Raw genomic sequence first — 23847 nt, forward strand, 5'->3', positions numbered from 1 at the left:
TGTGGATATATGAGGGAAGAGAATTCCAAGGAAATGGAAAATCTAGTGCAAAATACCTGAGGTTGGGAAATGCCTGGCATGATTAGGTACAGCAGGAACAGAGTGAGCAAGGGTAGAAGTTTGGATATGAAAAATGATAAGCAGCTAAATTATTCAGTCTTATAAAATGTTGAAGGGCTTTGGCTTTCACTCTAAGTGTTAAAGAGTTCTGATTTAAATTTCCAGTGGGCTCTCTTGTTGCTATAAAGACACAGCAGAAGTGTAAGCATGGAATCCTTGAGAGAGGATGGAGGCTTGAACCAAGTGGAAGCCAAGAATGGGAGAGTAGATGGAGGGATGAGTGAAAAGAAGAGAGGGGAGATTCTGGTTGATGTGCACATATGTGCATGCAAGTTTATTTTGTTCTAACAACAGGAATGGGGGAAATGTCTGCATATTTTTATGCTGAAGTAAATGAGAAAGGATGGCAAGTGTACGGTTCTGGTTTATACAGGAGCCTGGGTAGTCATCTTCTAGCACTCAGTAAGGCATCCGCCAAGAGTGAGGATGGTGTGTGAAGTGTTGGAGTTGGGAGGAAAGGAAAGTACAAAAAGCTGTGTAGGGGGGCAGAAAAGTAAACAAGGGGAAAAGATTATCAAGCAGCACTGAGGAATATTGAGATTAATATTGATGAATTTGGGTCAGGGATTTAGCTCAGTGGTTTCGCCACCTGCTACTCAAGTGCAAGGACCCGAGTTCGATCCCTGGCACCAAAAAAAAAAAAAAAAATATTGATGAACTTGGAATGTGGGTTTATTTTTTTTTCTTAGTGACACAAAGTAAGAGGAAAGATGGATCTCATCAGGGTGAAAAAGAAGTAATCACACCCAAAAGGAGGCAAGGGGATTGAGGGTACCTGCAAGGAAACGACTATAATGATTGATGGTGGAATCTGAACTGCAGGAAGAAGAGTCAAAAGAACATGAATGGGAATTAGAGGTAGTGGAAAATCATATCAATTAATGGATTGTAAATCGTGGGGCTGAAAGGAGTGTTCAGGTGGTGGCATTAGAAAGAACAAGCTGAAAGATTGGATAGGATGAAAAGAGAGCTAAATGCTGAAACCTGAGATCACAGAATGAGAATAGAAACTGTAATATGACTATACAAGTATGTGGATCTAATAGGATGAAGAAGAGGAATTGAAGTAATTCAAGAATCATTTGCATGAGTATTGAAATCATTCATGACAAAGACAGCAGTAAAGACTGCCCTTCTGTAAAGACTGGCAAGAATCAGAACAAAAAATAATTGAAGAAAAAAGAGAGAGTGGAGTGGAAGACAGCAGACAGCAACAACAACCAGATGCTGGGTGTGACTGGCTGAAAAGACAGTCAGATCTTAGGGAGGGTGACAGGTCTCACAGCATCAGCAAAAGACTGAGAAGGATACACACCTCCCCTGTATGATATGACAAATGGAGGGAATTAAAATTGCCTCCAAGAAGGGGAGAACAATGTTCTGTGTACATAGCAATTTCACAAGAACATGGATTCTAGAATTATATGTAACAGTAATTTTTTAAAGAAAACAAGGAAAAAGTTAATTTTCCAACAAGGAGAGAAGGAATAAGTATATGGGTTATCTGTATGAGATTACTGTACAGCACTAAAAATCAATGAGCTCATGTGATCATGTATGAGTATAGACAAAACTTGTAAAACTTGGGTGGGGGATTTAGCTCAGTGGTTCTGCCACCTGCCTCACAAGTGCAAGGTCCCAAGTTCGATCCCCCGTACCAAAACAATAATAATAATAATAATAATAATAATAGTAATAATCTGAGTGGATAAGGCCAGTGGTAGAAGGATTTTCCCAACATGATATGAATTCTATAGTGTTTCAAATACTGTATATGCATACATTACTCATACACAGCATACAAAAACATGTATACTGTATTAGTCACTTTTTCATTGCTGGAACAGAATACCTGAAACCTGCAACTTAAAGGAAGAGAGGTTTATTTTGGCTCATGGTTTCAGCAGGTTCCAACCATGGTCAGCAGGCTCCAAGGCAGATATGGGATGATAGAAGGTTGTGTTGAAGAAAAGCTGCTCAACCCATGGCATCCATAAAGTAGTGGCAAGGGAGTGGCAGAGACAGAAAGTCCCAAAGTGCCAGAGAGATAGATGAATACCTCCAAAGGTACACTTCCAATGACCCAACTCCTCCAATCAGGCTTCACCTCCTAATAGTGCTTTCAGCTATGACCTCATTAATGTATCAATCCACTGAGGAATACAGCATCCTGTGATCCAATTACCATCCAAAATATCCACCTATGAACACATGAGGCTTTTAGTGGACATTTTAGATCTAAACCATGCATACATGTTAAAAAATTATTAATAAATGCTTTTGAATGTGTAAAAAATTCAAGGTCATTAATTCTGTAGATGAAAGATGAGTAATTATATCAGAGAAAGATACACAAGATGGATAGAAGGGACTTCAAATTATCAGTACTCTGTTATTCTTCACCTGTGTGGTAGATATGGGAGTGCTCATTTTATAGTTCTCTATTATTTCTTGAATTTCTAAAATAAATATTAATTATAAAAGATAAGAATTATATACTTTTAGTGTCTATAGGGTGTTTTTATTGACAAAATTATCTCATCTGATAAACCAGTGAGAGAGTGAAAATAATTGTTGTTAACATTTTCATTTCATAATTGAGAAAACCAAGGGTCAATTTAAAAAACGCTACAGGTATTAAAAAGAAGATAAGCAAGACTAGAACTAAGCTCTTTGGGATCTGGCTCCCTTTTATTTGCTTAGGTAAGATTTGGTCAATAAGACTATAGTTGGATCAGGGTCAAGAGTACAAACATCGCATTTTATCCTTCTCTCACCCTTCTGTTAAATCAAATTGTGTTAAATCAAATTGAAATAAGAAATATTTAGTGAGATGCTGCTGCTATGTTCAAGGTTGTAAAAGGCCTTCTTTCTTTTTGGTTTTCTGAAATTTTATATATTATCAAATTTTCTCCAGCATCATAAAACAATGTAGAGGGGGGAGTCAATTTTTTGTCCCTAGAAATAAAACTCTCTTTATCTACTCAACTGAAACACAGTAGGAACATCAGAAAAGCTGAGCAATCTAGAACCTAAACTGTTAGACTGTCTGTTGGTCACTGTATTATCTATGTCTCACTTTATACAATTAGGACAGAGATATTGCATGATCACAAATCATATAATGTATCTCACCTATTCTGTTGCATTATTGCAACTATGTAGACTGCTGATCACAAAAGACTGACCCAGTTTCGAAATTTTTAAAAATTTTAAAGGGCATGGATGTAGCTCAGAGTGAAGGCCCTGGGTTCAGTCCCCAGTCCAAAAAAAAAAAAAGTTAGATTGCACTAGTACTGAACAAATCTTATCAGACATCTCATGTTCTACTTCTTTAAAGATTGGCCAATCATCATTCAAGAGAGCATAGTATGGTAGTTAGTGATGCAGGCTATACTGAACTTGGTTCCTGACCTATGAAATAAAAATAATCCTGCCTAGTTTTCAGAGTTATGATCAGAGTATGTATATATATATATATATATATATATATATATATATATATATATATGAGCAGTACTGGTTGAGATCAATGAAAGTGGGCTGTTTTCATCATTATGAATAAAGACCATATTAATTGATACTATCACTGAACCTTTGGCCTGTTCCTATCAGATTCTAGATTTTGAAGTAACTAAGAAATTGCTCTCTGCACTGATTGAGAAATTACCATCCCCATACCATCCACATGATGTCAGCAAAACCTGCCATGTTTCTACAATGCACCTCTGTTCCTGGCCACTGTTTACTGATCCTGGACCCTAACACTGCACCCAGGCCAGCTTAATTACTCTTGGAAATTATGGAACTTGAAAGAGTAGGGGAGAAAGTAGAAGAAAGAAAATATAGAAGAATAATGATCAAAAAGCTGGTCTGTTTCATAGTTAGTGAACCTCTAACATGTAAGACTAAAACCATGTTGGTGCCTATGCTTCCTGTCCTGTGGCCCCAAAGCAGAAGAGGAAGAAAATAAGGAGAGAACTAGAAAAAACACAACAGAGAGATGTAGAGAACAGCAGTACCTTTCAGGTCCCTGGCTCCAGATTATTCCCTGTGTTCCTGTCTTCAGACACTGGGTAACAATCAAGAATTATGCTCTTTCACTTAGCTTAGCCAGAGTTTGAGTATGGAACTTGCAACCAAGAAGACTCCTTGCTAATATCCTTTTGTCATCCTCCTCATCAACCTGTAATGGGAACACAATCTATTCCCATGTATTCTCCCAAAATCTTCCATCTTCACATCAGATCGATTACTTGCCACCTACCACTTAAATCCCTGTCATATTACCCCTACTCCTATTATTCTGAGCAACAATTCTTCCTTCTAATCATCTGGACTTCACTGTTGGGGAGAATAAATAAGAATTGGCTACAATCACAAATCTAACAAGTTGGAGAAAGCTAGCAAAGACCAATCATCTCTTGGCAAATACAAGTTAGTTCACAAAGCAGGTCAGGGCATGCAGATACATTCAATCCAGCTAGTGAAGCTGATCTCATAACCTGGGCAGAGTCTGAGTAGTTTAGTATCAAGAAGAGCAAACAGAAAAGAATGGCTTGGGAAATGAAGTGAAAGACCACACTGACAGTTGCTCTAGTGTTTCAGAGACAAGATTTTCCTGCAGGTTTCTGACTTTCTCCTAGATGGCATGGACACTAGTGGAACACTTCCAGCTCACAAGAAATAGAAATACAAGGCAGAAACAAGAGTCAGAGTTTGCCACCCCAATTCCTGGTGAGCCCTGGCCATCTGTGCCATGTGCCTGTGCATACTGCATTTACAGACTAATCTCTGCTGACCTCTTGGATATAAGTTTCTTGAACACCATACTACTTACTATTTAACTAGAGCTAACTCAAAAACCCCATTGTATACTCTGATGATGGGGACTGGATACAAAGTGACAATACAAAAACAAATCAGGAAATCTCTGGAGATGTATAAAGGGAATAGAATTTTAATCCAACCTCATTGATCAGCCCCACTTGCTCTCTAATGGTCTTACCTAAGGCAAAGGGCTTAAATTCTTTGAACTTTAGTGGTCTCTGTAAAACGAAGATCATACTCTTGACTTGTCTCTGAGGATTGTAATAATGAACATAAGCCATCTGGAATGTAGTAGAGGTCCGGTTAATGGTACTTATTACTAGCATATCTACTGTTAACCCCTGCAAATGCTCCAGAGCAACAAAATCAAACTAAAAACTTATAGGTTGAATTTATCAATGTCATCTCCATAGTCTCAGTCCGTTTGAAAGGTATAAAAAAGGTACAGATACTTGTGTATTTTTAGGAGCAAATGTTTTTTATTTTAATCTATTACCATAGTAGCCTAGCTCTTCCTACAGCAATCAGTACTCAGTGCTCATATTGCCAGAAACTTGCTACAGATGTTCCTTGTGTTCATCAGTGCAAGGTGCCTGAAATTTGAATTTTAATGCCTAATAGAATTTAGCCTCAGGGAATCAGAAATTGGCTGGACCTGAGTCCCTAAAAAACACGATTGCATTGAAATAGACTCACTGCTCTGCATTACCTCAGCTTTCAATAAAATGAATCTTTTAAAACACTCATTGTACACAGGAGATTAACCACATTCTGAAGTCACCGAGTGAGGTACATACCTTAACTTCCTCATATCAGCTCACCATAAAGACCCCAGAAATGTACTACAGTCATGGAAACTAATCAGTCAGTCAACAAGCTCCAGAATGTGCTCCACACAATGTTATTTTTCAGCTGTAAGTTCATAGGAAGCAGTTTGTGTGGAAGAGCAGAAATAATTTTAGACTAGAAACTAGAAACAAAAGATCTGGTCCCAGCTGAGCTGCATTAACTCATTGCATGTCCTCAGACATGTTCTTCTGATCCCCAACCACCAACTCCACTTCCCTCAAATGAAGGTGTCAGACTCTCATGCATGACCAGTGGGGTCTCATCTCATTAACTCTAATCAGCCACTCATGAAAACTAAAGTTAACTGCTAGGAGGACAGCATGGAGTTCCCAAGTTGGGTGATCTTCTTTTCAGGCATGCATGCATTTATTCTTCCTTTTTAAAATATTTTGACCACGGCTAGGGTTTGACTATGACCCAAAAGAAAGCATTCATTTGAAAGTTAGTCACTAATGCAAATGTAATGGGAGGTGAGGCCTAACTAAAGATGTTTAGGTCAGAAGTGTTCCACCCTCATAAATGCATTAGTGCAGATCCTAATAAGGCTTGAGGCTACAAGTTGAATCTCTCATCATCTTACTCTCTTGCTCTCCACCATGGGATAGGGCAACAGGAAGGCCCTCACTGGAGTCCTACCCTTTGGCCTTGGACTTCTAACACTTGGAGCTGAGAGAAATAATCTCTGTGCATTATACTCAGTCCATGGTATTCTGTTATAGCAGCATAAAAAGGACTAACACAGCCACTTTCCCACATCTTCTTCATCCAATATTATTTTTATAATCATATGTACATGCCAAAAAGTATTGAGAGACAGCAACTTCAGTTTTAATAACTTTAATTTATTCTTAAAGATATTTATTTCTCCCACAAGAAGCCTTTTTGCTACAATAAACACTCCCAATATTTTTTATCTCTTAGAAAAACTCTTTCCAAATTCTCTCCCAGAACATTGCATTCAGATTGTTTAGTGTATTTTCTCTGTCACTAAGGGTCCATATTACATATTCCACTATAGGATAAGAACAAGGTTTATATCATAACGCTCTTGACCTTTATCCCAGACTGCACCATAGTGTGTGGGAATAAGGAATAAGGATAGAAATATTTAGGTAGAGGCATAGATGAACAGATAAGTGAATATAATATTTTCTGCTCTTTCCTGACTGGACATCCAAGTACCAAGTCAGCTTGATCCATTATATTGATCATAAGGCCCTTTTCTGCCCCTCAGAATTCTATTGTTCTTCAGGACAAATATTTGGAAAATATTGGGTTATCAAGACTTCTTTAAGTAGCTAATAATACACAACTCAGTTTCTTCATATCTCCAAATCTACCAAAGGATGTTTGCACATCGGACATCAAGACATGATAACTTGAATTTTCTGGTGTTAAAAGAAGTTAAATGGCAGTGGTGGGCAATAGACAATGTTATGACAAAGCACTGTCATTTAAATGTTGTCACACAGAGGCACAGTCAGCTCACTGTGTGATGTAGGGCAGACAATGGTAGAGATGAACTTCATTAAGATGAGCTAGCTGATGAGAAGATGGAGGTCCATGGTACTAAAAAGACCATCTTCCTGGGAGGCTGATTTAGGGGAAGTTTATCTACGAGATTAGTGGTGGCAAACAGTTTCTCACAGGTGGTGTGTGGTCAAATGACAGACATCTGAACCTAAGCACCTAGTCACAATATAGTTCTCAGTTCTGCACATTCCAAGAACAAAGATTATTATTTTCTCAAGTTATTCATGTTCCTGATTAGTTTGTCTGCGTTCCTGACACAAAGGACACATTACACAAAGGACACATTACACAAAGGACAAACTCAAGAGGGCAGCTGACACAAATCCTCTAGCTCATCACCAAATTCATCATAATAAAAGAAAACATAATTCTCCTGTTTATAGTGGAAGACAAGGGTGAGGCAAAGTGAAACAGGGAGCTGGGCATGAGATATGGTCTCTATATTTCACCTCATAAACACCAATTATGTAATGAACATTTCATTCCAATATCCTTTCTTTTCTTCTTTCCAAAATTCACCTATTTTTGACAGCTTTTTCCAGCGTACAATGGTCATTATTCATCACAGAGAGCACATTCACTTAAATGGCTAAAAGGGCAAGAAACACACTTCTGGTAGTGCTCACCCTAATGAGGGAAATAGTCCTGCACTCGATTATCCTGAGCATTCCACTCCCTTTTATACACTGCTTGGTCTTTGATTCTGGCTAGGTGGAGTCCTATATGCTTCACTTATGTGTATGTCAAAAAATATTCCCCTGCTTGGGAAGCTTTCTGCCATTACTTCTGTGAACGGGTTTTTTTTTTTAATGTCATTTGCACTACCTCTCATTTCTTCATTGACTCCGAACAGTCTTATGTTATTCTTCTTTGCATCATCTAGCAGCTGCTGGATTGATTTCTCATGGTCCCTTGCTACTTTTAAGAAATCTTTCTTTTCCTGGTCACTAATTGCAATCCTATTTTCTATATGTGATATTCTGTCCTCACATGGGCTCATTATGCTGCATAAACTTTCAATAGAGTTTTCAATCTCCTGGCTATCTGTTTGTATCTGTTGTATGGATTCCATTTGTTTCCTAGGCTGGGATTCCATCATGTTCCTCAGCTCCTTTATTTTTTGATCTGTATCTGCTCTAGAATTAGTATGTCTTTTACTACGGACACAATCTCTTTTGTTAGAAGAGAAATAATTTCTGATTTTATTTTTCCCAGATCCTCTTTCATTGCCAGTTCAGGGAGTCCAGGTGGTTGAGTTTCAGAGGGTTCCATCCTGTTGCCCCTTGGGATTGCATTTGGTGATCTGGAAGTCTGGTTTTGAGACTTGTTTAGATGTCTTCTCATTTCAACCAATGCAGTCTGTTGCACCTTTATTTAGGCGACTCTTTGCTCTCCCAGTGGGCTTCAATTCTCAACAAGCTTCAAAGAGGCCTCCTCTCTGCTGCTCCCCACTGCACCAATACCTGGATTCAAAATGATGGCCTTCTGGATCCCCACACTGGGCTGTTGTCCAGGAAGGCTTCTGGCTGATGTCTGAGTGCACTTACCAATGGTACGTGGGCAGGCCTTGCATACTCAAGCTGTTGGTGTGTGGTCAGGCCCTTAGCTGGGGTCTGTGCACCCACACTGCTGCTGTCTGGGTGGGCTTCTCACTACTTGGTCTTTGAACTGCAGAGATTTCTGTTTCTTTTCCTACTCAAGAAACAGCAAAAGAGGTGCAAAACAGCCAAGCTTCTTTCTTACTTTCTTGAAGCAAGGTTTTTAATGTTTCATTTGCTGAAAGATGGCTTTGCTGTTAGCTTTTGTTGGAATTTGTTTGATTGATTTCTTCAGCTTTCAGTACAGCTAAAGGATCATAGATATTTATGTGAAAGATCTCAAAGAAATTTTCATTGTGGCTAATGAGGGCTAGAGTGAGAGATAGGCCAAATGGGCATCAGACCAAAGCATCACTCAATAAGAGGCATTAAAACATCACTAGAAATGTAATTAAATGGAGACACCAGCACTTACCAGAAGTCCTCTCAGAAAGACTACCTAGTTGGAAAAAGCTTCCAATAAGCCACTTGGGATGAACTAGAGACCTCCAGGAGGCACACCCCTGAAACCTAACGAGTCAGTATCCCTGCTGCACTTGGCCCTGTGTTTGTGTTTTGCACAGTGTAATGTGAATGTCTAAGCACAGAAGGGAGGTTGAGAATCATCAAAGAGCTCATCTCCTCCTTTCCTCACATGTTCTCTGACTCCCTTCTATATAAATAACAAATGATTTCTTGAAGCATTTCATTTTCAAGGCACCTCAATTATTGCCCTACAAGTGTCCTGCTGTGGAAAGCATCCGTGGAGCAAATGATGCTAAGCCTCAAAGTATTAGCACTTTGTAGACAGATGGGCCAAAGAATAGTATCCTTCAGAATCTCAAAAAGCTGGAAGAATGTTTCCCAGATACAGGTGAAGATTCCTAGGACTTCTAGGAATTAGGCTCCTTAAGGGGCCAAAGGCAACACAGAAATGTGTCTTGCACAGAGAAACAGCTTGGTGGCCTCAGAAACTTTGGTACTAAATTGTTTTCATTATTTGAAATACATATAGCAATAGATAGATAAACTAATGAGAGAGACAGAGAGACAGAGAGACAGAGACAGAGAGAGATAATATAGCAAGTAAAGAGAAGTCCCAAAGAGCTATCTCACCACACAGGCTAATAGCTAAAGCTGTCCTTCCAACAGGAAGCAGTGAAGGTTAAGCAACACAAATCTAATCCAATCTCTGGTGTTTGCTGATTCTTTTGTTCACAGCATCCATGAGGTTTTTCACCATAAGAAGATTAATCAATCTAACAAGATAATTTTAAAGAAAAACACCTTTAACTGGATGGGTTTTATTTTTCTTCCCAGTGAAAATTATGAAAACCCAAGAGCTATGTGATGAGTCTTTAATTCTTCTGAGAAGTCCTAATTCTATCCCTGTACCCAGTGATTTCATCAGGGAGCAATACATTCTTGTTTCATTAGTTAAATCCTCAAAGAAACAACTTAGCTGATTAAATCTTTAATGTGGTAACCCCATAATTCCTTGTCCCATGCCTCTCCTTTTGTTTTCACTTGGCTGCCAGGAAGACCTAAGCCAAATTATTTATTGTTGTTGTTGCCTTTTTCCTGTTTGAAAACAATATTGTAATTTTAATTTTTATTTTTAAACTTCTTAAATCTTTTATGGAAGCAAATAAAGAATACATCATAAACCATCAATAGAAAAAGTATATTTTGTCATTCATTGAAATTTAATGTATAGTCCCTTCTGAATTTCTCATTAGGACTTTACCATTATTGATATGGTAGAATGAAGAATTGCTATGGTGGAATGAAGAAATTTTGAATACTAAAGATTTTTTAAAACTTACCCCATTTGTTGATTTAGTGATGAATCCATATTTGATACTCTGTAATAGTAGAGAATCCTAGAATATTCAGGAAGGCACAAATTGACATCTGAGAACAAACTTGTAGATAAATAAGGAGGGCTATATTTTTAAAATATTTTTTAATTTTTTAATTATATTTCTTCTATCACATAATCACAGATTCATAATTCATAACAAAAACATTGTATACACTCAAGAATAACTGGTTTCTCTGTCTTTCTTGCATCTATTGGATAAAAGAAATTTCTAAATGGGTTAATAGAATCATAATAGATGAAAAAAGAAAATCGGAGTTATTTTTCTGAGCCATTACAGAGATTAATATCTCAGAACAATCATGATTCCATAATGCCTGCTCTGTGTCACCTCAGAAGGGAAAATGTTGAGTCATAAGATACAAGGATGAAATAGAATTTGTTCCATGTCCTGACCCAAAATGAAGTCACAGACACACACTAAATGGATTTGCAAGCTGTGTTCAGTGAAGCACCATCGTTCAGGATGATAGTAATAGTGATACCCATAAAAGGTCTTCCCTGGTCTAATAAATTTGGAAAATACAGTACAACATGACCTCATGATTTAACATTCAAAATATTAACATATTAAAGTCTTTGAGAAATCCAGTAGTCAAGAAAGTTGTTTCTCTTTGCTTAAGCTAACATTTCTCAAAAGTTGTTGAGCAAGAAAAGCTGTTTTCATGGAATCTCTGTAAAAATTCTGCACTCAAATTTGTGGCTAGATCCAGAGTATGTGACACTGGGATTGATTCATGGTGCAATGCTAGGCTCAAGGGCACTAGGATAAAGGGTGTGAGTGATATCTAGTCTAAGTAGCCTGGATAAAATATAAGGGACAGAAAGAGCTGTGGTCATCCCTTGTTGCTTTACTACCTTCTGCCTGCCATGCTATCATGGAGCCAGCTGACTATGAACTGAAACCCTGACAAACTGTAAGCTAAATAAACCTTTACTCCCTTAACTTGTGGGTGTTGGGTATTTTGTCTCAGGAATGAGAAAAGTAACTAGGACAAAACCCCTCTACTAATTCCTATAATGATATACCATATATATGTATACATACACCATATATACATAGGTATCTGTTTAGCCAATTCTAACAGTTATCATTCAAGCATATGATTAAATCCAATGAAAATCTTAGTAGGCTCATTTTCCATCCTAAACTAAAGCACAATTTTTTATTGTCACAAGGTGTGATTACTCATTACTCCAAAAACCAACTATGTGTGTCTACACTTAGAATGTTTACTGAGCACTTATTTTATGCCATACTTTGTGAGGGTTGCTGCAGACATTGAGATGAACAAGACACAGTTCTTGGCCTAAAGTAATTGCTATCCATACATTATGCATTACTGTTCTTGCACAGTTTATAGCTTTTAAATGTATTTGACAGACCACATAAACAGTATCATTTGGACTTACAAATGGAAATTAGCTATTTGCTTTGATTTGGTTGGGTTGAATGGTCCCATAATTATGTCTTTTACATTTTTATTATGATTACTTTTCTGACCTGGGTTGAACAGAGTTTACAGTCAGTAGAATAGCAATGAGTCCAAAATATGATTCAAATTGATTAAACAAATGTAATTGCCACTTACAGGAAGACAGAGGTCTTTGTAACTACAAATATCGGTAAGTATGTGGCCACTGCTCACTCACCATTATCCAAATTATGAAAGATACAGACAGGGAAATGTACAAGACAGGCTAAAACACTTGATCTGCTGCAAAATCAGTAAAAGAGAAGCTAATCTAATAAATGTATCCAGGAATATAAGGACGGATTGTTTTTCCTCATTTCAGAATTTTGTAGTCTATGAGTCAGTAGCACATTAATGTTAAACATTTTCCTGTAAACTAGTAACTGAACATTGATGACCACTACCTCTTATTTCAAAAAGTCTTTGGGTAAATACTTTACAAAATGCCTCCAGATATAATGGCCAAAAATAAACATAAAAGTTGTGATAGAAAAATACAATGAATATTTTTTAAATGTTTTTAAAATTTATTACAGTAAAAGACACATTGATATTAATCATCCTCAAAATACTCCCTCTCACTTTGAACATACTTTTCCCATGATTCTTGCCATTTTTTGAAGCAGTTCTGGACTTTTTAATATCTTTGGCTATGGTTTTATGGCTGTCTTGATGTCCTGAATTGATTCCAAATGTTTACCTTAGAACTTCACAAGCAGCCTGAAGTCTTTCATTGTTCTTATTCACAATGCATTAAGTAATGAATCATGCTGCCAATACAACTGGAATTTAGAGTCAGAGAAACCCTGAAGAAGTTCATACCAGTGCCATGATATTGGAAACAATTTATATCCACTGTAAATCTGAGCTTCCCAATCTATAAATGGGACTTGTTAAGGCTTATGTGTAGATGTCCCCTCAAAGCCTCATGTAATCATAGCTGAAGCTTTTCTGAGGTGGCTCAATCTACAGTGTGAGATACTGGGATTAAGGATGTGATGCTGGGAATGATTCATGGTGTGATGTTAGGACTAAGGGTACTCCGCTCTGGATGTGAGCACTACCCACCCTAAAAATTGGGAGACTGGATGTCACTTGCTGTTTCACTACTTCATGGTTTGCTGCCTTACTTCCTTCTGCCCACCATGAACTATTTGTCCTCTGCCATGCTACTCTGCCTTGGAGAGAGCCAGCTATGAACTGAAACCTCTACAAATTGTGAGCTACAATATATCTTTTCTCTTTTAACTTTGGGTTTGGGTATTTTGCCTCAGAAACAAGAAAAGTAAGACAAGGATAATATTACTACTGTTTCACAGAACTGCTGTAAAAATTAAGTGGGGGATATCATGTAGAGTACTAAATAATGAATGAAATATAATAATCATTTATTAGGTATCTTATTGATAATAATCCCTGTTTGTCATTTTTGCTGTTGTCTTTACCTTATATGACAGTTCTGAGTCATTATTTCTCTTCACCACACCCTCCTTCTTCAAACTCTCTCACTATATTTTCTACAATATTGCTCTCTCCCGGTTTCCCACCTATGCCCATGAGACTGCTAATTTTCTGTCCTTTGTTAATCTCTTTCTTTAGCTGTTACACAAATGGCAAACAATTGACCATGAAAAAAGTGAAAGATATATGTCAGTCACCACTCCATCCCTATTCTTTTAGAAAGTGAGGATTCTTAATTGCTAGGTCAGTTGTCTCCTGCTCTTTCCTTTTATATGCAGAAACAAAATTAAGGACAAAGAAATCTATGGAATTTAGAAAGTATAAATTAATATCCCAAATAAAGAACTGACCTCGAGCCCACACCAAGTACACCAGCAGGGCACCGGATAGAGGTCCCAGGTCACATGGAGCCCTGCCCCATCCAGCCCATGCCAAGCACACCAGTGGGCACCAACCAGAAGGTGAGAACACATTGCCACTGGGCACACCCATGGTGGTGATCCACTTAGCTCCACGAGTGCCTGCAGGACACCCCCACAACCCCCACACCCCACCCCCAATCCTCCAGCCTCTTGGCTGTACCGCAACCTGGTTCCACACTACAAAGACACAGGACACCAGACTACCAGAACACCATACTGGGTAAGTTGGAAGGATCATCACCTCCCATCAGAATGTGGACTATCTTCAGGGGAAGGGCAGCTGGAAGCTGCAGTACAACCTTGCAGAGTTCAAGCCTACAGGAGGACAGGGAGGTCAACTTGGGACTTGCAGCCAGAAATCTGCCTGAATCTCATGGGTCTGTGACTGGCTTGCTGAGACTCATTGACATATTTGCACACTGCTGCCCACATTGTCTATTGTGACAACAAAGACATACCCTAAAGGAGGCCCTTCATTTTCATTTTGACTTTATTTCCAAAATTGTAACTATTGGGGGTTTTTTGCTCTTATTCTTAATTTTATTCCTACTCTTAGCAAATTTTTGTTTTTCTCTTCTTTTTTTTTCTTCTTTCTTTTCTCTTTCCTTTCTCTCACACTCACTCTCTTGCTATTCCACATTGCTCTTCATCTCACTTTGTGTTCCTGTTCTGTCCCTAATTCAAATTTCTTCTTTATCTTTCTTTTATTCTCTTTTTCCTTTTCTGGTCTCTATCCTCTGGACTCACTGCGAACCTCCCCCTATCCTTCTACCTATCTAGCCATCCCTCCCAAACTCCTTTTAACTCCCCTCCCGAAGTGTAAAGTTGCTATATTGAAGAGTTTATTCACTATACACATATTTGGGTTGGTCCTCGATTTTTATTTAATTCACACAGTTAAAGGTAATAGATTAATAACTGCCACAAATTTTCATTTTCTAAGATGTACTTGATTAAAGATCTAAATATTAAAACAGAAACACTAAACTTGCTGCAAGATAAGTTAGGTAGAACTCTTGAAGATACTGGCATAGGAAAAGACTTTATGAACAAAACCTCAGTAGCATGGGAACTAGCACAAAGAATCAACAACTGGGATCTCATCTTATTGAAAAACATTTGCACTGCAAGAGAAACCACCAACAGAGCTAAGAGACAATCTACAATGTTGCAAAAAAATTTTAGCAGCTGTAACTCAGACAAAGGGCTACTATCTAGAATATATAATGAACTGAAAAAAATCAGACCCCTCAAATTCAAAGACCCAATTCAAAAATGGGCATCTGAACTGAACACACATTTCACAGATAAGGAAGTAAAAGCAGCAAATAAACATATGAAAAAATGTTCAACATCACTGGTCATTCAAGAGATGCAGATGAAAACAACACTGAGATTCCATCTCACCCCACAAAGAATGCCTGCTATCAAGAAATCAACCAATAACAAATGCTGGCGGGGGGTGTGGAAAGAAAGGAACCCTTCTCCATTGTTGGTGAGAGTGCAGACTGGTGCAACCACTGTGGAAATCAATATGGATATACCTCAAAGAACTAGGGCTAGAGGTCCTATATGACCCAGCTATTTCCCTGCTGGGTATTTTCCCAAAAGAATTAAAAGAATCATACCACAGAGATATATGCGTACCCATGTTTACTGTGGCACAGTTTGTAATAGGTAAAACTTGCAAACAGCCCAAGTGCCCATCAACTGGAAACTGGATAAAGAAGATGTGGTTTTTTTATAAAATGGAGTACTACTCAGCCATAAAGAATAAGAAACTAGAGTCATTTATAGCTAAATGGATGAATATTGAGGCCATACTCTTAAGAGAAATAAATAAGACACACATGTGTAAATATCAAATAGTTTCTCTAGTGTGAGAAACTGAGAGTGTAAATAAGGACTAAAAAGATTAATAACTAATAATTGATACTTTGAAATAGGAAAAGGTCCAAAAGGGTAGGGGGGTGGTGGGAGGGAAATGTTAAAGGAAAGAATGGAAAGGAAAAATTACGAGAAAAGAAAAAAAATGGAAATGAAGTATGTAAATAGGGAAGGGTTTAGGGGTGAAGGGCTCACAGGTAATGGGGAAAAAATGAGAACCAAGATACATCATGTACAGGTACAAGAAACCAAAGATAAATGTAAATGTACTGTATACCTAAAATGTACCAATAAAAGAATTTAAGAAAAAAAAAAGAAGAAGAACTATCGCCATTACTCTTCAAACTCATCAAGGAAATTCAAAGGGAAGCAAGACTTCCAAATTCATTCCTGGAAGCAAGCATTACTTTGATTCCAAAACCAGGGAAAGTCCCAATCCAAAAAGAGAACTACAGGCCAATCTCCCTAATGAACATAGATGCAAAAGTCCTCAACAAGATACTGGCAAAGAGAACAGAGAGGGTCATCAAGATCATACACCCTGACCAAGTTGGATTTATCCCAGGGATGCAAGGATGGTTCAACATTCATAAATCAATAAATGTAATACACTATATTAACAGAGTCAAGGACAAAAACCACATGATCATCTCAATAGATACAGAAAAGGCATTTGACAAAATCCAACACCCATTCATGATAACAGCCCTACAGAAAATTGGAATAGAAGATCTTTATCTCAACCTGATTAAGGCTATCTATGAAAAACCAACAGCCAACATCATACTAAATGGTAAAAACTGAAAGCTTTCTCAGTAAAATTAGGAACAAGACAAGGATTCCCACTGTCACCACTCCTGTTCAATATAGTTCTGGAAACATTAGCCACAGCAATTAGAAAACAAAAACAAATAAAAGGAATAAAGATAGGAAAATAAGAAATTAAACTGTCATTATTTGCTGATGATATGATACTTTACATAGAAGACCCAAAAACTCTGCCAAAAGACTTCTAGACTTAATTGCCAGATTCATTAGAGTAGCTAGATACAAGGTCAACACTCAAAACTCAATTGTCTTCTTATACACAAACAATAGACTCACTGGGAGAGAAATTAGGGAAACAATTCCTTTTACAATAGCATCCAAAAAAATGAAACAGCTAGGAATCAATCTAACAAAGGAAGTGAAAGACCTCTACACTAAAACCTATAGCACTCTGAAAAAAAAAGATCGAAGAGGATATAAGAAAATGAAAAGACACCCCTTGCTACTGGGTAGGAAGAACCAATATAGTGAAAATGGCCATACTTCCAAAACTAATATATAGATTTAATGCCATGCCAATTGAAATTCCAACAATATACTTCACAGAACTAAAGAAAACAATCCAAAAATTCATTTGAAACCAAAAGAGACTTAGAATAGCAAAAGGAATTCTAGGCAACAGAGACATGGCTGGGGGTATCACAATCCCCAACTTGAAACTATACTACAAAGTTACTGTGATAAAAACAGCATGGTACTGGCACAAGAACAGACCTGAGGATTACTGGAATAGATTAGAAGAGGCAGAAACAACTCCAGACATATTCAGCCATCTCATCTTTGCCAACGGTGTCAATCACCATCACTGGAGGAAAGATAGCCTATTTAATAAATGGTGTTGGAAAAAGTGGATTTCAACCTGCCAAAGATTGAAACTAGACCCATACCTATCATCGTGCACTAAACTAAGATCTAAGTGGATTGAAGATCTAAATATTAAGACAGAAACACTAAACTTGCTGGAAGATAAGTTAGGTAGAACTCTTGAAGACATTGGCATAGGAAAAGACTTTATGAACAAAACCTCAGGAGCACAGGAACTATCACGAAGAATCAACAACTGGGATCTTATCTTATTAAAAAGCTCCTGCACTGCAAGACAAACCACCAACAGAGCTAAGAGACAATCTACAATGTTGCAAAAAACTTTTAGCAGCTGTACCTTAGACAAAGGACTACTGTCTAGAATATATAAAAAACTGAAAGGGCCCGGGATTTAGCTCAGTGTTTTTGCCACCTGCTGCCAAAGCGCAAGGACCCAAGTTCGTTCCCTGATAACAACAAAAAAAAAAGAACTGAAAAATATCGGACCCCCCAAATTCAAAGACCCAATTCAAAAATGGGCAACTGAAATGAACAGACATTTCTCAGACAAAGAAGTAAAAGCAATAAATAAATATATGAAAAAATGTTCAGTATCACTGGTCATTCAAGAGATGCAGATGAAAACAACACTGAGATTCCACCTCTCCCCAGAAAGAATGGCTGCTATCAAGAAATCAACCAATAACAAATGCTGGTGGGGTTGTGGGGAGAAAGGAACCCTTCTTCATTGTTGGTGGGGGTGCAGACTGGTGCAACCACTGTGGAAATCAGTATGGAGATACCTCAAAGAACTAGGACCTGATGTCTCATTTGACCCAACTATTCCCCTGCTTGGTATCTTCCCAAAAGAATTAAAAGAATCATATCACAACGATATATGTGCACCCATGTTTATAGCGGCACCGTTTGTAATAGCAAAAGCTTGGAAACTGCCCAAGTGCCCATTAACTGGAAACTGGATAAAGATGTAGTTTTTTTTATAAAATGGAATACTACTCAGCCATAAAGAATAAGAAACTAGAGTCATTTATAGCTAAATGGATGCATATCGAGGCCATACTCCCAAGTGAAATCTATAGGACACACATGTGTAAATACCAAACAGTTTCTCTAGTGTGAGAAACTGAAAATGTAAATAAGGGTAAAAATTATTAAAACAAATAATTGATAATTTGAAATAGGAAGAAAAGACCCAAAATGGTAGGGGTGGTGGGAGGGGAAGTGGAAAGGAAAGAAGGGAAAGGAAAAATTATGAGAAAAGAAAAAAAATGGAAATCAAGTCTATGTAAATAGGGAAGGGTGGAGGGAATGAAAGGTGCATAGGTAATGGGGAAAAAATAAGAACCAAGATACATCATGTACAGGTACAAGCACCCAATGATAAATGTAAACGTATTATATTCCTAAAATGTAACATTAAAAGAATTTAAGGAAAAAAAAAAAAAAAGAACTGACCTCACAAGAAGAAACATAAAAAGGTTTGTAGGTAATTTACAAAGAGGGCCAGGGATTTAGCTCAGTGGTTCCCGGCGCCTGCCTCTCAAGCACAAGGTCCCGAGTTTTATCCCTGGTACCCCCCAAAAAAAAAAATTTACAAAGAGAGAAAAGAAAGATGCTTTATTGCTTTTTTTTCTATTTTAGTTGCTAATGGATATTTGTGGGGGTAGAAAGCATATTTTAAGAAATTTTGCTGAGTTTCTGTTTTTCCTACCTACCTTCTTTCCTTCTTTCCTCCCTCCCTCCCTCCCTTCCTTCCTAACTCTGTCCAAAGGGACTAGGCTGGTATGACCAAGAAAGGTGTTAGCGCAGTGGGAGGAAAAGGGGAGAACAGACAGAAGCAATAGCAGCAACTGGTGTCCAGGGTATTAGAAAAGTCAGCACACATGCTTGTAGGGTGTGGAATTGGTAGTAAGAAAACATGAGAAGCAGAGCCTCAGTGGGACTAAAAGTGTATGTAGATGGCAAGAAGTGGTGTGAGGAAATTGAACTAGGTAGGATAAGGAGGCTGTCCAGGAGATAAGAGATGAGGAAGGGGTAACAGTGGAACGAGCACTGTCCAGGACATCCATGCCCAAGCAGGATGAGTAATGTGTCTCTTTGGAGAATGCACTAGTTGTACTCACCTCAGCAGCACATATACCAAAATTGGAGAATGCAATAGCAGCAGACACAGAAGATTTCATCAAGTAAGCAGATATTTTAAGGATAATAGAAGTCAGGGTCCTCATTGTTAGAAAAAGGAAATAAGATACCCCTGTAGTATTTGATTAGAGTTATAAATATTGCTGCAAACATGGCTATTACCACATAGAGATAGATATAGAAATGTTGCTAATCAGATGAGGTTTCTTTTGGTCAGTTCAGATGGAAATTATGAATCAGAAAAATGTTGCTCTGCTAATAGTCCTGATGTCAACATATCATACTGGATAATGCTGGATGCCAACAGGTGATACAGCTGGCTGCTGGTCACCGCCACTGCTAGACACCACCATCCAGTACGAACTTGACTCTACTACGTAATGATCTCTGTGGCTCTTCAGTACCAGCAGCCCCTAGTGTTTACTGCTTTCTTTATTTTTATTAATTAAGTTTATTGGTACATTTTAGGTATACATAATGATCACATTCATCATAGGGAATTTGTACCTGTATATGATATATCTTGGGTCTTATTTTTTCCCATTCCCCTTCCCTCCCTCCTTATTTTAAAAAGCTTTGTTTCCACTTTTTTCTTCTTTTTTCATTTTTTTATTTCCCTCCCTTCCTTTTCCCCTAGTTGTTTTTCCCCCTTTGAACACTGTTTTGGTTTTTTTTTTTAATGACAGCTCTGACTGCATTACTCAGGATAAATAATAGTATATTTGTTGTTGTTGCCCTTACCTTACATTCTGGGTTATTGTTTCTCTTGACCACACTCTTCTTTACTCTCTCACTGTGATTTCCAGTACATTACTCTCTCCTAAGAGTCCTGAGCAGATATACAGGACTTTTGGAGTCCACACTAACTGAGAAATAAATCACAAGCAGGTTTATAGGACCACTAAAATGATTCTTTATTTTAAAAGAGCCTGGGCTACAGTACAAGGAGGTTATTACACAGGAGGAAGCCCTCCTAGACTAACAGAAAAAAGTGGATGGGCAATGCTGCTTACATAGAACCTGCAGGTCTGATTGGTACAGGGTTCCAGGACAACCACAGTTGTCATGGAGACAAACCAGTGAGGAAGTGGAGCTGAAACTAGGGAATCTTCTGGAAAGCTAGGTATGAGTGGTTGGGAATCTTAACTATGGGCCCAGATCCCTTCCTTGATCTTATTTTTGCCATGGTGCTCCTTCTCTTTCTTAAAACAAGCAGCAGCAGCATCTGAAATGATGGGAGTAGGATGGGACACCACACTGACAATTGAACTCCACTCATGTTGGAGTGGACTGGAGGAGAGTGACCACTACATAACCAAAGAGGACACTTGGTCCACTGCAAGAACCAAGAGGAAGTGAGGGAGAGGGGCACAAGAGCTGCTAGCCAACCCCTGCCCCCTCTGACTAGAATGAGAAAAATGGGAGACTCAATCACTTCTCATCTGTCTCAGAAATAAATACAGTGGTGCCTTGTTCACGAACTTAATTTGTTCCATGATCTTGAAAAAGATGGTCAAGTTTGTGTTTGTGTGGGAAAGATGGTTGAAGTTGTGTTTATCACCCAATGCAGAGTTTGCAAACAAAAAAATTCCCAAATGCTTTTGTTTGTGAACCAAATTGTTCATAAACAAAAGCATTTGTGAACCGTGGTACCACTGTGTGTATGTGTGTGTATATATATATATGTATGTATACACACATACCCTACCTAGCTCCATCTGCTGAAAGGGTTTGGAAGCAACTACATCTAGAGATAGCAATAAGCACACTTAAAGCTTAGAGACTGGTTTCTAAAACTCATTCTCTATTAAAAGCAGCAGGGCACCTTGGAGAAATGGCTAGTTGCAGAACTGGGACAGGAAATGTACAAGATAAAGCTGGGACATCTTACATCAGAAAAAAGGAGGTGTTTAAATAATGATGACCATAGAAGCCAATTAGGAGGGTATCCAATAAACAAATCTGAGGCAATTTTAGTATCAGAATAATCACAATAACAGATTATAATCCACTGTACAAAATATGCATCAGTGAGTCCCAAACAAATAGAAATAAATTAATGGATAAATTAAAAATTTCATCAGAAAAATACTTTCAAAACTACAGTATAACTCCTCATACACACACACACACACACACACACACATACACACACACAACACAAATACACAACAACAATTCATCAGATACAAAAAATTGTTAAAACTTGACAGAGGAAGCCTGGCAGACACTGCTTAACTAAATAATCAAAACTAGTGTAACCAGTAACGTGACATTAAAATATTGCCACCTATTAACACACTGAGTACAGCTTCATTCATATGATCTTTCTGTCAAAGATGAATAAGTAGAGTCTAATCATGAGGAAACATGGGAGAAATGCAAATTGGAAGATATTCTATGAAATAATCTATCAGCAATATTGTCAAACTCCTGGAAGTTAAGGGAACACTGAGGAATTGCCCTAGATTGAAAGAGACTAAAGAGGCATGAAAACAAATTCTATGTATAAACTTTGACTGGATACCGGAGACACTGGAGGAAACTGAAGAGAGTCTGAGGATTTGATCATAGTGTTAGATCCAGGGTAATTTCCTGATTTTTATATTTGGATGGTGGTAATGGGAGGAATGTCCTTCTTTGTCAGAATTTCATGAAAAAATATTCAAGGACAATTGTAACATCATTTCAGTAATATGACACTCAAATAATTCCAAAAATGTGTATTATTCTTGCAACCTTTCTGTAAATTTGGAATGAAAAAGAAAAACATTTCCCTGTACATTTTGTGTAAGATAATTTTTGATGTTCTTCAGAAGTCTATAGTAATTATTTTAATTGCTATCAACATACTCTAAATGGACAGGCTATTTTCATGCTAAGTCTGAAAAAATTGTTCACTACAGCCTTTATTGTAGCAAAGAGTAGAAGCATATAAAGCATCCAACAATAAAGCATTATCTCTACAATTCCAAAACTTACATAAAAACCAGAAGAGAGCTGGAATAGCAAAAGCAATCCAGGATAACAACAACAAAGCAGAGGCATCACAATACCAGGCTTGAAATTATATTACAAAGCTACAGGGATTTTTTTTTAAATATAGCATGACACTGGCACAAAAACAGACATGAGGATCAATGCAATAAATAAGGGATGCAAAAACAACTCCAGGAATATTCAACTATGTATTTGATCTTTGACAAAGGGGCCAGAAAACATACATCACAGGAAATACAGCCTCTTTAATAAATGTTGCTGGGAAAACTGGCTATCCACATGCAGAAGATTGAATTTAGACCCATATCTGTCACCACAAACACCTGAGAATCTCCTTAATTTTGACTAAACAAAAATTAAAATGCATCAAAGAACTAATTGTTAAAACAGAAACACTTTTAACCTGCTGGAAGATAAAATATGTAAAACTCTGGACATCATAGGCATATGCAGGACTTTCTGAACAGAACCCTGGTTGGCCTGGAAACAGTACCAAAAATCAAAAAATGGGATCATATCAAATTAAAAAGCCTCTGCACACCAAAATAAATGACCAACAGAGTGAAAAGACAACCTACAGAATGGGGAAAAAATTGCCAGCTATTCCTCAGACAGAGGACTAATATCTAAAATATATAAAGAACTAAAAGACATTTAGACCCTTCAAAGTAAAATCCAAAAAAATGAGCAGGTGAAATGGGTAGACATTTTACAGAAGTACAAACAGCCAATAAATACATGCAAAAATGCTCAACATCACTGGGCATTACAGAAATGCAAATTAAAGCAACAGTGGGACCCCATCTTACTCCAGAAAGAACAGTCATCAAGAAATCAAATAATAACAAATGTTGACAAGGCTGCAGGGGAAAAGGAACCTTTCTTCATTGTTGGTGGAGATATAAACTGGTACAATCACTTTGCAAATCAATATGGGGATTCCTCAAAAAGCTGAAACTAGCAATTCCATTTGAGCCAGGTATTTGCCCTCTAGGTATCTTCTCAAAAAAGTTAAA

The sequence above is a fragment of the Heterocephalus glaber genome, unplaced genomic scaffold (assembly GCF_053883595.1).
Source record: "Heterocephalus glaber isolate CG9 unplaced genomic scaffold, H.glaber_assembly_v1.0 deba00001457, whole genome shotgun sequence".
Classification (NCBI taxonomy): Eukaryota; Metazoa; Chordata; class Mammalia; order Rodentia; family Bathyergidae; genus Heterocephalus; species Heterocephalus glaber.